This window comes from Zalophus californianus, chromosome 7 (assembly GCF_009762305.2).
Source record: "Zalophus californianus isolate mZalCal1 chromosome 7, mZalCal1.pri.v2, whole genome shotgun sequence".
NCBI lineage: Eukaryota > Metazoa > Chordata > Mammalia > Carnivora > Otariidae > Zalophus > Zalophus californianus.
Window position 1 is genome coordinate 2651430 of NC_045601.1, and position 13923 is coordinate 2665352.

Sequence of the window (13923 nt, forward strand, 5' to 3'; positions counted from 1 at the left end):
TTTCTTCTTTATTATACTCTTTGGCGTCCTGGGCTCGGCAGGCCTCCTTGGAGGTGGGCACACAGTGGGGATTCCGAGCAGGCGGCCTCCTTGGCGTGGGGGGGGTCGCGCGGGGCCTGTTCTCAGGCTGGGATCAGGCCAGCGGTGGGTGGGCGTCTCACCTCCTAGCTCGGAACATGTTCACCCGCGTTCCCTCGGTGGCCTGGCGCGGGCAGGCGAGACGCTCCGGGGGGCGCTGCAGGGGACCTGCCAGCCAGCATCCCCACCCGGTCGGGGGCTGCACAACATCAGCGCAGGCCCTGTTTGGGTTCCTCTCTGAGAGGAGGCAGCCCAGCCGCAGCCTGGTGGGGCCGCTGATGAATCGGGGCTCGGAGCGCGCAGTGACACAGTGTAGCCGTGGGGGGCTGCGCCCCATGCCCGCCCCCGGAGACTGCGCCCTTCCCTTTGTGCAGGACGCCGCGGCGCCCCCCGCCGCCGCGCAGGCCACCCCCCTGCTGCACGGCGGCTCCGTCTGTGAAGCGAGGACACCTGACGGTCTGTGAAATGCAGACCCTCGCACCGTGACCCGCCCTGGGTCTCTGCCCTTCCGAGACGTGTTTGGCTGTGGGGGAGAAAAGAGGACCCCTCTGTTCGTCTTAATCAGGTTGATGCCGTCGTAGTTCCTTTCTCATCAAACACTTGAAATAGAGTTGCCTCTGTGAACTTCGGAACAGCAACTCACTTCGCCCTAAGGACAGCAACTCACTTCGCCCTAAGGACAGGACGTGTTTTCAAAATAACCGCCTCTAACAGAAAAACCTACTGAATTGAATGGCTACAAAAGGTCATGCTGTGAGGACGGACTGATGTTTCCTTTCGTGTTTTAGGGTTAGTGTTAGTGAACAGGCATGACTGATCCCAATAGCAAGCAAGAAGATTTTTTAAAAGATGCTGGATTTCTCATCAGAGCAAGTCCTAATTTTATTTCCCCACAGGGTGCATCTCTGTATGTTCCCAGGGCTGCCGTAACAAAGGACCACAAACTGAGTGGCTTAAAAACAACAGAGATTTATTCCTTTATGGTTCTGGAGGCCAGACCTCTGAGACCAAGGTGCGGGCAGGGCCGCGCTCGCTCTGAACACTTGTGGGGGAGCCCTTCTTTGTCCCTTCCAGCTCCTGGCAAAATCCCCCACAGGTGGAGACTTCACCTCAGCCCCGGCCTCTGGCCTCCTGTGGCCTCTCCCCGTGTGCCTGTCTGTGTCAGATCTCCCTCTCCTTTCTCTTGGAACGACACCAGTCATAGTGGACTAGAGCCACCCTCACAACCTCATTTTGACTTGATTACATCTGTAAAGACCCTATTTCCAAATAAGGTCACACCCACCAGTCATGGGGATTAGAACCCACCACACGGACCACAGACAAGACCTGTCTGGCTACTGGTCTCTGTATTCCGTACAGTAGGGCTGACGCACTGTGATGCCATGACTCCAAGGAGGAGCCCCTTGGAAAATTATCCTCCTACAAAAACGAGGAACCCGGGAATTGTTGGAGAGGAGATCTCTGAAGGATCTCAACACACTTTAAAACCCCCTCGGTAAAGATGGCTTACTTGATCAGGGCTGAAGAGATCTTTTAAGCAAGATTGAGGTTATCCTTTGTAACATGTACCTTTCTGGTAATGCACAAAGACTACAGTGAGAAAACATTTAACAGGTTCTCAGCAGGTACAATCAGGATGTGAACAGTTGCAGCCCAACTGGAACTTGAAGTAAGTGCCCTGTTGGGGGCCAAGGGCAGGCTACCCCCAGATAGGTCGCTTTGGCATAAAGATTATTTTGAGTTATAAAGGAATCAAAACCCAGATTTGGGAAAAGCTCCTTGCCTCCCCTTCAAGAACGTCCAGAAAAAAAAAAAAAAAAAAAAAAAGAATTTGGTAGGGGCCCTGCTCCTGGAAGAGGGCTGTCTCCCTATGAACCAGGGGTGGGAGACCGGGGGAGGGCCAGGGCCCTGCTTGATCAGCGTCTCCCAGTCCCAGTTGGGTCTGTGTGGCCCAGCAAACATTTGTTTATCAAACATGAGCTCATTTTCCTCTTCCTGTGAATTGCATTTCTTCCTGGAAGTCCGAGACCCCTGCCCTCTTCTTACTTCAGAATGACACATGAACCTCATTTTGCTGGTCTCCGGAATTTCTAGGTCTGGGTGGACTTCCTGTGTGTACACTATTAAATCTGATTTTTCTCCTGTTAATCTGTCTCATAGCCACTTGGTTCTTCGTTCAGCCAGAAGGACCTTTGAAGGAGACAGGAATTCTTGCTCCTGGACAGCTGACAGATGCATAAATAAACTTCCAGGAGAGAGAGAAGGGCACGAACAGCCAGGCCCTGGCAACAGGAGATTAGCGAGGACATGATAGTTGAGAAGGGCCAGGAAGGTTAGTTCTATGGAGAAGGTTTGCTAGGATATGTCTCAGCGGATCATTCTGGACCAGTTTCTCCTGGTGTACCCAGTAGGTCCTTTCAATTATGTACATCTGCATCTTTTATCTCTGGAATGTCTTCAGGGGTTATAATTTTATTTTTTAAATTTTAGTTATTTTTTGAGAGAGAGAGAGAGAGAGAGCGCCCTCGAGGGGGAGACAGGAGGGGCCGAGGGACAGAGAGAATCTTAACCAGGCTCCACGCCCAGTGTGGGGCCAGCCGTGGGGCTCAGTCACAGATCCCTGAGATCATGACCTGAGCGCAAATCAGGAGTCAGATGCTTAACCAACTGAGTCACCCAGGCACCCTGTAAATTTTATTTTATTTTTTTAAAGATTTATTTATTTATTTTAGAGAGAGAAAGCAAGCCTGTGCACGAATTGGGGGGAGGGGCAAAGGGAGAGAATCTCAAGCAGACTCCCCGCTGAGCCTGACATGGGGCTGGATCTCACAACCCTGAGATCATGACCTGAGCTGAAATCAAGAGTTGGACGGTCGCCCAACTGACAGCTACACAGGGCCCCATCAAGGGTTATCATTTTAAAGGGTAGTTTTGTTACATTGTTACAATTTTCTTCTTCAGGGACACCATTTATACGTTATAGAGTCTTAAACTTCCTCATAACTTACAGTCCATTTGATGTGGTTTTGGAGTGATGTTGGGATCTGGACCCAAGGGCCAAGAAAGAATTCTTGAGACGCCTTTGATGCAAAAAGGTGGTCTTATTAAAGCACAGAGACAGGACCCGTGGGCAGGAAGAGCTGCTACCCCAGGATTGTGAGGAGCAACTGATTATAGACTTTGGAGTTGGGGAGGTAAAGACAAAGGGAAGTTTCCAAAAGGACTTTGATCTGCTAAAGAAGACTCACAGGATCCAGGAGGCCTGGCTCTTGTCAAGCTGAGGTCGTTTTTCCCTCTAACAAAGCATCAGCATGAGGACAGTTGGGAGTTTCCTGGGGGAGAGTTATGCTCTGCCCCCCTCAAGGATTCGCCAGTGGGCTGCAGGTTATAAGCACATTTAATTTTATCTATATTTCTCTCTGCCTTTGTTCCCCACATCACATTGACAACTGCTTGAGACAGGCAGGGTAATCTTCCTCCAGGAACTCAAATGCCTTAATGGGAATACTTGGCTAAGGGCAAAACGCAACCTTAGCTTGACATCAGCCGGACCTCCAGGATACTGCAAGTCTACTTTAACAAATGACAGTGCCCCCAAGATATATGTTGGCAATCATCCTTCAAGCATATGACCCACTGATAGACATCTGCAGGGTCTCACGACTAAGGTTTTACTAGATAGTAATAAATGACCCCTCAGGGTCCTGGAAACCTTGCTTCCAAATGCCTCAGAGGCTCTCCCTAACCCCCTCCCAACTGAAAGTACATAATCAGCCACTCGTCCACACCCCGGTGCGGCTCCCACGGGTCCTGGCCCTGTACTGTAATAAAGCCACCCTTTTTGCACCAAACACGTCTCAAGAATTCTTTCTTGCCCATTCGCCCCCGAACCCCAACACTTAACATCAGTAACCACTAGAGTGAAAACACAAACCTTCCCAAGTACCAAAATCAGTTTTCCACAAAACAAAAAGAACACACCGAATAAGGAAATGTCAAATGTAACATAAGACACACGGTAATTGCCACATGCTATAAATGACAGAGTTGAGACCAAACATAGCAGCCATATCCAGACACGTGAATTCACATCACTTACCGTTGAAAAAGAAACTTTTTTAAATGGCTCAAAAGCAAAACCCAAACTCCCTGGTATAAAAGAGACGCACCTGAAGTGCAGTGATTTACAAGGCAACAAGTAGAGAGGAACCGCGACTGACCCGGCAATTGGAGACAGGAGGGAATCAAGTGTCGCAGACTCAAAGAATCTGTGTCCCCAGAGCATTCCAGGGGCTGCAGAAGGGTCCTTGGCTATGTCTAAAAGTAAGCACTACGCTAAGACCTGGTTTCCTGAGACAAAGATGCTCATGACTGCTTTCCCCAGACAGATCACAAAGTGGCCATGTCAGGAGTCTGATCAAAAGCAGTGGCATTATTTTGTCTTTCTGCAAGGCCGAGAAGGACAGGGCCCCGCTCTCTGGGAGCTGAGGGCCCAGGCTCAGTCACCGAGGAGAGAAGAGCCTGCGGCCCCTGCCTCTGGCCCCAGGCTCTCCTGTGGGCCTGCTGGCTCCGGGTGGCTTGGCCTCTCTTCTGCGTGGACCACCTGCGTCCCGGTCTGTGGAGAGGCAGAGGGTGGAACAGAAACAAGATTTTATCTGTGTCTAGACTGGCTGACGGTCCTCCAGGCCTGGGTCACCTGCAGCAGTGTCCCTTACTCAATAAGAAACTTCATACCCCGGAGTCATTTAAAAGATTGCTATTGTTTCTTTGAGTCATCTTGCAAATACATGGCTCAAGGCTGGGGTTTCAACTTCATTATTTCCAGGCTGGCCAGGGAACCTAAACAAACTTCACGTTTGAACTGCAATTCTGTGCTGGCCCAGGGGGATCCAGGAAAGCAGGCGTCTGTCGAGGCTCCTCAGACACCCATCTATCTAAAGCCTGCCTTGTCTTTGTTCTGATAAGCCATTCTCTTTTTAAACAGGGCGTATTTATCAGTGTGCTAGCGGGGGCATTTCCTGCGGGGGAGACTGGGGCTGGCGCAGGGGGCGGGGCGCGGCACGCCGGGGGCAGGCTGGCTCCGGAGCTGTCGTGCGGCTGGCCCGGGCAAACTGCACGACAAGGCTTAGATCACTGCGAGAGGCCACCAGGCCCTGCTGCGGACTGCTTACCAGCACCTGTTTTGGCCTGGAGCACACAGCAGGTGCCGGACGCGCATCCGGTAGCCGCTGGAACCCAGCGAGTCCGGGCCCTGCGGGGGGGCCCCGGGGCCGCGAAGCAGCAGAAGTCCGCCCCAAGGGCTCAGTCCAGTCCGGCAGACACAGGGAAGTCTTGTGTGTGAGCTTCACTCCCTGGATCCAGCTCTGCCCACGCCCTTCCCGCTGCACACACCCGGGGCCGGCGACCGGCGCCGGGGTGGGCCCCGGGGGTCAGCGCCAGAGGCGGGGCGGAGCAGGTGGGGGGCGGAGCGGCGAGGAAGGGCGGGCAGGGGCTCCCCGGACCAAGGGAGGCTCCTCCCAAGTCAGCGCCCCGTAGGTGGACAGGAGCAGGTGGGGGGACGGGGCAGGGGCAAGCGGGATGGGGGGAGGTGGGGGGGGACGGGTAAGGGAGGGCAGAGGTCTCCCACGGACCAAGGGAGCCACTCCCCACGTCAGGGCAGGAGCAGGTGGGGGAGGAGCGGACGGGGGGGGGGTCTACCCCCGGGACCAAGAGAGGCCCCTCCCCAGGGAGTCAGTGCCTCGCAAGTAGGCAGGAGCAGCTAGGAGGGGCGGGCAGGGGTCTCCCACGGCTCTGCCCGCCCCCGAAAGCTGAGGGCCGGCTGTGGGCAGACCCCTTTGCCTGGAGCACCACGGAAAGGGAGCCCTTGAAAAACCCAGACGAAGAGCGCCAAAGGTGAAGCCCAAGAATGACCTTGGCGCCCGCCCCAAGGGGCCTGGCACCCGGTGCCCCGACCTGCCCCAAACAGTGCCTCTGCCCCCTGGTGACTTGTCATCATTCCTGAGTGATTACTGCCTCCAGCCACTGCTTCCCGTGTAAGCGTGGTGTCCCCCCCTCAGTGAATGCCATCACCACCCTGCCCTCTCTTGGTCCTGGCAGAAACTCCAGCGTTAACTCGGAACTTTCTCTTCCTTTGTTCTACTCCTGTCAGTCAAAACGTGTTTGAATTAGATTCATTTTCTCCTTTCCATGAGGACTTAGTTCAGAGCCTCATCCATCCTTCTGTAGACCACTGCTGACTCCAGGCCAGTCTCTCCTCCAAAGGCGCCTCAGCACCTCGTTCCTGTCACTCGGAATCACAGCTGAGGCCCTCTGCCACGGGGTCAGGCCTGCAGTCCGTAGCGTGGGGACCCTGCAGTGCTCTCCAAGACAGCCCTCAGCGGCACCAGCACCCCCAGGGGCTCTGGAAGCCCCCCCCCCCCCCCCCGCCCGGGCCAGCCAGCAGGTCTCTGTGGCTTGAACTGTCCCTGCTTTGTGCGCCGGGAGCACTCTCCTGCAGCTCGGCCAGCCCCACCTACACGGTAACGCCCAGCGTCCCTGGGACCCTCAGACCCCCACTTACACACTTGCAGGCTGGCTCCGGGGCTGTCCTGTGGACAGCTAGTGCCGCTGGGACCCTCAGAATTTCCTGCAGACCTCCTGGACCCCACTCTGCCCCTGGGTCTCGGGGGGGGGGGCGGTCTGGGGTCTTGCCTCTGTTAGAGCTCTTGTTGAGTGTAGACACGGGCTACACCTCACTTGCCATGAGACCGGGGGTCTTCTTTATTCACTCAACAAACGTTTTAGCACTTGCGTGAGCCGGGCACTCCTCCAGGCACTGGGATCCCGCCGTGAACAGATAGAAAAAAGCCCCTCCTCTCGGAGCCTACAGCCTAGTGGAAGGAGCAACAGACAATGAATAAAATGAGGCCCTTGCGTTTTGTTTAACGGTGCTGAGTTTGGGGGGCGGGGAGGGGCTAAGGTTTAAAGAACCTGGTCGGGGAGGAAAGCGCCAGAATTGTCTAATTACGTTTTCTCTTTCTGCGGTGTTTTTGTGAACTTTGGATCAGGAATACAAGGAATTTAATCCAGGTCCTGAGGCACTTCGTAAATATCTTTCCAAAATTCAGCTAGATCAGCTGTGCTCATCACTGCAGAGGGCTGGAAAAACACTTCGTGCAGTCCAGAGAGCTACTTTCGCCCCCGGCATCAGGCTCGTGGGGTGGGAGGCCAGGACACCGCCCCACATGTCCCACTGATGCCCGTACTTCTGTGAGGTCAGCCTGCCGCATTGTTCTTTGGGTCAGCTGCGTTTACATAGAAGGGCGGTAATGGGAATTCCTCATCCTGAGCAAAACCTTTGACAGTGAGAAATGCTGGTGTGTGATAGGGATTCTGTGTTTCTGGGAGCTGTAACCAGCCCTCCACCAACTGTAGATGAGATGGACGGAGTTTCAGGTTCAGGTGACACTACATTGCCAGAGGGTTGGAAATGCACAGGGTCAGAGTTGATAGGTTCCACGGTGACCTCACATGGACTCGCCTGGAACATTCCAAACCTGCGCGGCTTCCATATATTAGAAAGCAAGAATCGTGCAGTAATTCCTTTTCATTTTTGGATGTTGAAAAGTCTGCAGGGTTGACGGGCCCATTTTCGCCAGCAAAGGCGTTGACCCTGGCTTGTGCAGCGTGGTTGGTCCAGTCACGGTCGGCTCCACTCTCCCAGTTTTTGGGGGTCTGTCTGGTGCTCTCCAGTGAGCGCCTCCTGCCTTCGCAGTGCACCGCACAGCTTGGTTGAACACGGTAGGTGCTTAGTAAACATTTGACCAGATTTGCAGAAAGACGGTTGGCAGTGGCCCAAAGGGGTTCCTGTTTATCAGAAGTCGCCTCATAGTGGCCCTAGTTAGTCACAAGTGTCTTATACTCAGGTGCAGGGCTCCCTTCGTCACAGACTTGAAGGTCACCGGCATGCTTTTTCTCCGTGTTAGAGCACAAGAAACAGCAGTTAGAAAGAAGAACAGCAACAGATACTTGCGTGGTCCCACCTGGGATGCTGGGGGTCTCCTGCAGGTGGGCTATGCCATGTGCATCGATGGATAGGATTTGATGTTGCTACAATGGATGGTCTTGTCTATGATGTGGGTGTAGTGGGGTGCCACTTACTGGAGGTGACACACTGAGGTATGGGCAGGAACCAATGGAAGAGGGGTTACTAGCTCTCAGAGAGTCTTGCCTCTTGAGTCTGGGAGTTAGTGATCCATGAGCACGTGCTCATGTACCGGGTATATGCCGCTGGCGATTGTCCTCCAACACTCTTTAACCTCAAGGTGAGGCTTGCGGTGTGGCTTTGCACACCATGCAGTTCAGTCACCTTCCCTTTGGGCCCTCGTTCCTGCAGAGAATGACGGGGGTGGGGGGAGGCCACCATGGGGCAGGGCTCCCGCAGGGGAGCCAGGTGGGCAGGGGCAGGGCTGTCCTGGGCCAGCAGAGGACAGAGGTCAGCAGAACACGGCCTGCTGCCGCTCAGAGAACACACTGGGTCCCCGGGCCACATCCCCAGCATACAGAGGGCCTGAGACCCCGACCCCAGTCAGCTCCGTAACAGCGCGACAGGCATGGTCCGAGGGACACGGTGGCTCTTCGCCCGACAAGCAAACCTGGGAGGCCCACGCTCCAGGAAGGGGTGTGGTGCACGTCACCGCGCAGTCCCCACATGGGGCAGGGGGTACCGTGGCCACCGAGGGCCAGAGAAGGCAGTGGGACGGGGAGTCTATCCCTGCTCCCAGGCAGGCTCTCTCCGGCGACCTGCTGAGGTCTGGGAATGCATTTAATGACTGAGCACTTGTTACAGTCGAGTTGAATTGGCTCTGCCCCGTGCCTTTTCCTCCCTCGTTCTTGCCAAGAGAGAACAGGAGGGCAGGCGGTGACTCAGGCCTTGTACCACGGGCTCAGCACCTCCCAGGCGCCCCATGTCCCCCAGGGGGGCGGGAGTGCCCTGGACGGACACCTGCTTTGACACGGGTGGCTCGGGAAGGGCTCACTGCCCTGCGTGTGGGGATAAGACAGTCTGAGACCTCTTGGAGGCAGAACTGTCACTTGCAGTTTCCTTAAATGGGGTGTGCAAAGACAGTGCGTTTGGTGGGGGGAGCCCGGCCCCAGCGCACTGCCTGGAGCCGGAGACCACCCCATCGTCATCTCGCCTCCCGTTGGGCATCGGGGCTGGGCGGGAGCTCTCCCCAGCACCCGCCATGTCTGTGCATTGGGATGGCAGTTTCTAGGGTGACCACGAGGAGGCAGATGGCAGTTAGCGTTCACTCAGGTGAGTGTGGCTTGTTGAATATTAAAACGAGGACCTCTTAATCCCTCCTCACTAAGCTTGATTGCGGGCTGCTATTAATTCTGTGTTAGTTTGTATTCAAAAGGATGAGTCATCAGTGTTCCATCCGCAAACAGACTGTGTTGTAAAGCTCACCTCTGCCTCCGCAATAACGTATTTTCCCTGTCTGATGGGGTCTGTGTTCCTTTATCAGTGATTTTCTGTAGTCAACAATCTCTTTAGGAGGATCTGTCAACCTCTTAAGAATGTGGTACATCTTCCCCTTATTTTAATTTCCAGACTGGTTACTGATTTAAAAAAAAAATTTTTTTTTAAAGATTTTATTTATTTGAGAGAGAGAGAGCAGGGGGAGGGGCAGAGGGAGAGAATCCCAAGGAGGATCCATGTGGAGCCTGACACGGGGCTCGATCCCACAATCCCAGGATCATGACCTCAGCCGAAGCCAAAAGTTTGTCGCGCAACCAGCTGAGCCCCCAAGGTGCCCCCGGACTGGCCACTGATTTTTAAGCTGAGCTCAGGACAGTCTTGCTTCTGTGTTACCTGTAAGGCTGCCGTGGGTCACTATGCTGTTTGTCATAAGTGTAATGCATAGAACAGTGATATAGTATTTGGAATATGTCATTGCATTTACGTTGGACCATAGCTGTGATGTTCAGGCAGTTTACCACTTTTGCATTAAAATCATGAAATACGATTTTAACCAGCAAGCTGTTGTTTCTTGGGCCTTGAGCCTCAGACCGAAGGACCCCACATGAAAATATGGGCCCAAAGAATTGAAAAATTGTTCTGCTTTCCTTCTGGTTCTTTCGTTCAACATCTTGGTCCACTGTGATGGTTAATCATATTTGTCAACTTGGCTGGGCCACTGTACCCAGATACATGGTGAAACATTATTCTGAATGTTTCTGTGAGGGTGTTTTTAGAGGAGATTAACTTTTAAATGGGTAGACTTTGAGTAATACAGACTGCCCTCCCTAGTGTGGGTGGGCCTCATCCAATCAGCTGAAGGCCTGAATAGAACAAACGACTGACCTCCCCAGAGCAAGAAGGAATTCTCCAGCAGATTTCAGACTTGAACTGCAGGTTTCTGACTTGACAGTCTGCGTAATCATGTAAACAAATCCTTACACTCACTCACTCACTCACTCATTTAATCAATCTCCCTTTCTCACACACACATTCTACTGGCTCTGTTTCTCTGGAGAACTCTGATATATGCACTTTGAGTGAAGGTAGCATTGGCACATGCGAGGCACCCAGCCAGCTGGGTTCCTGGGGTCTCCCTGAACTGGCTGAGTTTCTGCTGTTCTGCTTTTCAGGGGCAAATGAAGGGTTAACACTGATTCCATGCAGGGCTCCCTACGAGGTCTCCACTGCCAAGAACGGATGAGCGTGCACAGAGACAGATCGTGACGGGTAATTGGAGGTGTTGACTCGGCTGAGCTAAGGGCTGGTAAACATTGTTGCTGGGTGTGTCTGTGAGGGTGTTTGTGGAAGCCATGAGCATTTGACTCATTATACCCAGTAGACACCCACCCTCACAACCGTGGGGGCACCATCCCATCTGCTGGGACCTGAATGGAACAGAAGGGCGAAGGAAGGGCAGATCACTCTCTGTTCTTGAGCTGACACGTCTCTCTTTTCCTGCCCTCAGACGTAAGAGGAAGGTTCTCGGACCTTGGGCCTCAGACTGAAGGACCCCACAGGCTTTCCTCGCCCTCCAGCCTGCAGATGGCAGAGGCCTTGTGAGCCGAGTCCTGGAATAAAGCTCTCCTCTATGTCTGCATCAATCCTGTAAGTTCCCACTTTCTCTGCAGAACCCTAACACAGACGGTACCACCAATATCAGTGGAGCTGGTGGAAACAGTCAAATGTGGAGCTGGGAGGCCCCTGGGTGGCTCAGCCAGTCGAGAGGCCAACTCTTGATTTTGGCTCAGGTCATGATCTCTGAGATCGGGCCCCGCGTTTGGCTCCCCGCTCAGCATGGAGTCTGCGTGAGGTTCTCTCCCTCTGCCTCTGCCCCTCCCCATGCTCGCATGCTCGTGCTCTCTCTCTAAAATAAGTAAATAAAACCTTAAAAATAAAAAGTGGAGCCGAAAATGTGGTGATCAGTGAACTACCCCCACTCCGTGCCATCCCTTAGTGTCTCAGAGACACTCGGCCACATGGTACCATATGTCTTCTTCTTTCTAAAGAGTTTAGAGTTTACAGGAAATTTGCAAGAACGGTACAAAATGCGTCTCCCGTCACCCACACACCGTCAGCGTGCTTTCTACAACGAAGGACATTCTCTTACGAGCTCACAGCGCCTCCATCTGGATGAGGAAATTGGCCTGACTCTCCACTGCCACCCAGTCCGTAGACTTGCTCCATCTCCACCAACTGTTCCCACATCACCTGTAGAGAAAAGCATCTACCCAGGACCCCTCCTTGCATTTAGTGGCCATGCCCCCTCGTGGCCTTCCATCCAGAATGTTCCTCGGGACTTGTGTGACCTTCCTGTCCTCGGCACATGGGCGGACTATTTGGTGGGCTTCCTCTGAGGTTTCCTCAGGGCATGTTCTTTTGTCGAGTCTGCTGGAGAAGTGGGCCTGGGTCCCCCACATCCTGCCGGGGGCACCTGATTCCCACGCATCCCAGCCAGCTGCTGACAGTGTCTTTACCGTTGCACGTCGCCTTTCTTCCTCATCGTTAGTGACTGTTCTGTGTGTGGACGGACTTTGCAGTGACCTAAATATCCCATTCCTCACGGCACACTTTCAATCTATTAATTTAGTAACTTAAGTCAGTGTGGACCCGGGCTTCCTGTTTCATGCTGTGAGTTATAACCCATTACTTTCATCATTTGGTGCTCAAACAGTCCCCGGTTTGGCCCGTGGGAGCCCTTCCGGCTGGCCTCTGCATCTGCTCACGTGGCCCTGTCGCTGCCTGAGCATTTCCTTACTTTCTGGCACAGAAAAATGCCTCTCCGCACTTAACATCTACATGTGTTCCCATATTGGTCCATATATGTTGCAAATGCTGGGTTCACACAGATGCTTTTGGTTCCACTCGAACGCGGCGAAGATCATTGCTCGGCCCGCGTCCGCGTCTGTGACTTACTCCAGCGTCGGCCAACTTGACTGTTGATCCGTCCGTCCCCGGCCGCGCCCCGCGCATGCGCTCCGACACCGGCGCTCTTGTCCTCCGTCCTCACGGGGCCTCGTCACACTGGGGCCCCAGCGTCCCAGAGGGAGTCTTACCCCTTGTAAAGCTAGTCATGGCGTTTGCGTGTTTATGATCTATAAAGTGCGCCTGTGCACACGTGTGCACGGAAATTCTTCCGGAAGATGTAAAACCGAAGCCGTGAGTCCAGAGAGAATGGTGTAGGCTTAGTAGTGAAAGTGTTCTGACAGCTAACACTCAAAAATCTATATCCCAATTATCTGCTGTGCGAACCTACCCCGAGGGCTGGTAAGGGTCTCAGCTGGGGGTGAAGGTGGGGGGTGGCCTGGATTCTCCCCACCTTGCAGGGCTCCAGTGGGCGGGCCTCTAAGGTGGAGTCGGGGGGCACTTCTGGTTCCCTTTATGCTGGATTTTTGTGATGCTGCGATAACACTCTTCTAAAATAATTTGTTTTGCCACATCTGCCTTGTGAGCTGACTGCACCGGGAGAACCGGGGCCCTGGCACGGGACGTGCCTGCCTCTGGCAGAGGGCACCTGTGCGGGGAGCGCCGGAGGCGCTGAGCAGAGTTGACGGAGGGCTTGTCGTAGGGAGGAAGCTGGGGGGGAGGGGGCACCACTCGGGGAAGGTTGAAGAGACAGCTGATGCTGCTTCCTGAAGCGCCAGTGGGAGAGAAATGTCCCCGAGAGCGCGCCGGGGAGAGAGAGAGCACGCCGCTCTGAGGCTGCCAGCCATGCGGAGCCACGCAGGCCGCCAGCTCTGCGGCTGGCCCAGGACCAGAGCCCTGCTCAGCATCCCGGGTTCCCGGAGCATTTCCCTGGGCTGTCTCTTCTCAGAGCTCACATGGCAGACGCAAGGCAGCAGGCAGTCTTGGTTTTAAAAACGCTCCCTTTCCCCTCTCCCGTTTATCACACAAATCCCCATGAGCAGGAGACCAAGGAAGCAGAATTTCCAGGGGTGAGAAATTCCATAAGCTCTCTGCCGCTTACGCACCACCTTCTGTTGGCTTCGCCCCCACGGAGGGCAGGGGAGACAGTCACCCCGTGAGTGATGAGGGTCTCACCGCCAGGGGCCCCGGCGGCGCCACACCGGGCACAGGCTCAGACCCAGGCCGTGGCCCCAGCCAGCACATGGCGCCGGCGGTCAGGCCCGTCTGCTGCTTGGTGGCTCAGGGGCAGACACGCAGCGGGCACCAGTGACGGCCCCGTCACCCCCTCAGGGTCCCAGGACGCGCTCGGTTCCGATTCTGGGAGTCTGCCAGGGGCTCGGTCTTGATGGCTGCTGATGGATAGGTCAGATGAAGCACACGCATCCCAAACAGGCAGGCCCGTGTCTGAAGCTCAGTGTCCACACTAACCAGTACTG

General features: G+C 54.5%; 1 long non-coding RNA gene across 1 annotated transcript; it reads left to right on the top strand.

The window, feature by feature from the left end:
- Window positions 1–5699: 5699 nt before the first annotated feature.
- Window positions 5700–13016, top strand: LOC113926398. Its single transcript, XR_003521303.2, has 4 exons — window positions 5700–7860; window positions 10714–10810; window positions 11049–11188; window positions 11590–13016. It is a non-coding gene; the product is annotated as an uncharacterized LOC113926398 (long non-coding RNA).
- Window positions 13017–13923: the final 907 nt, after the last annotated feature.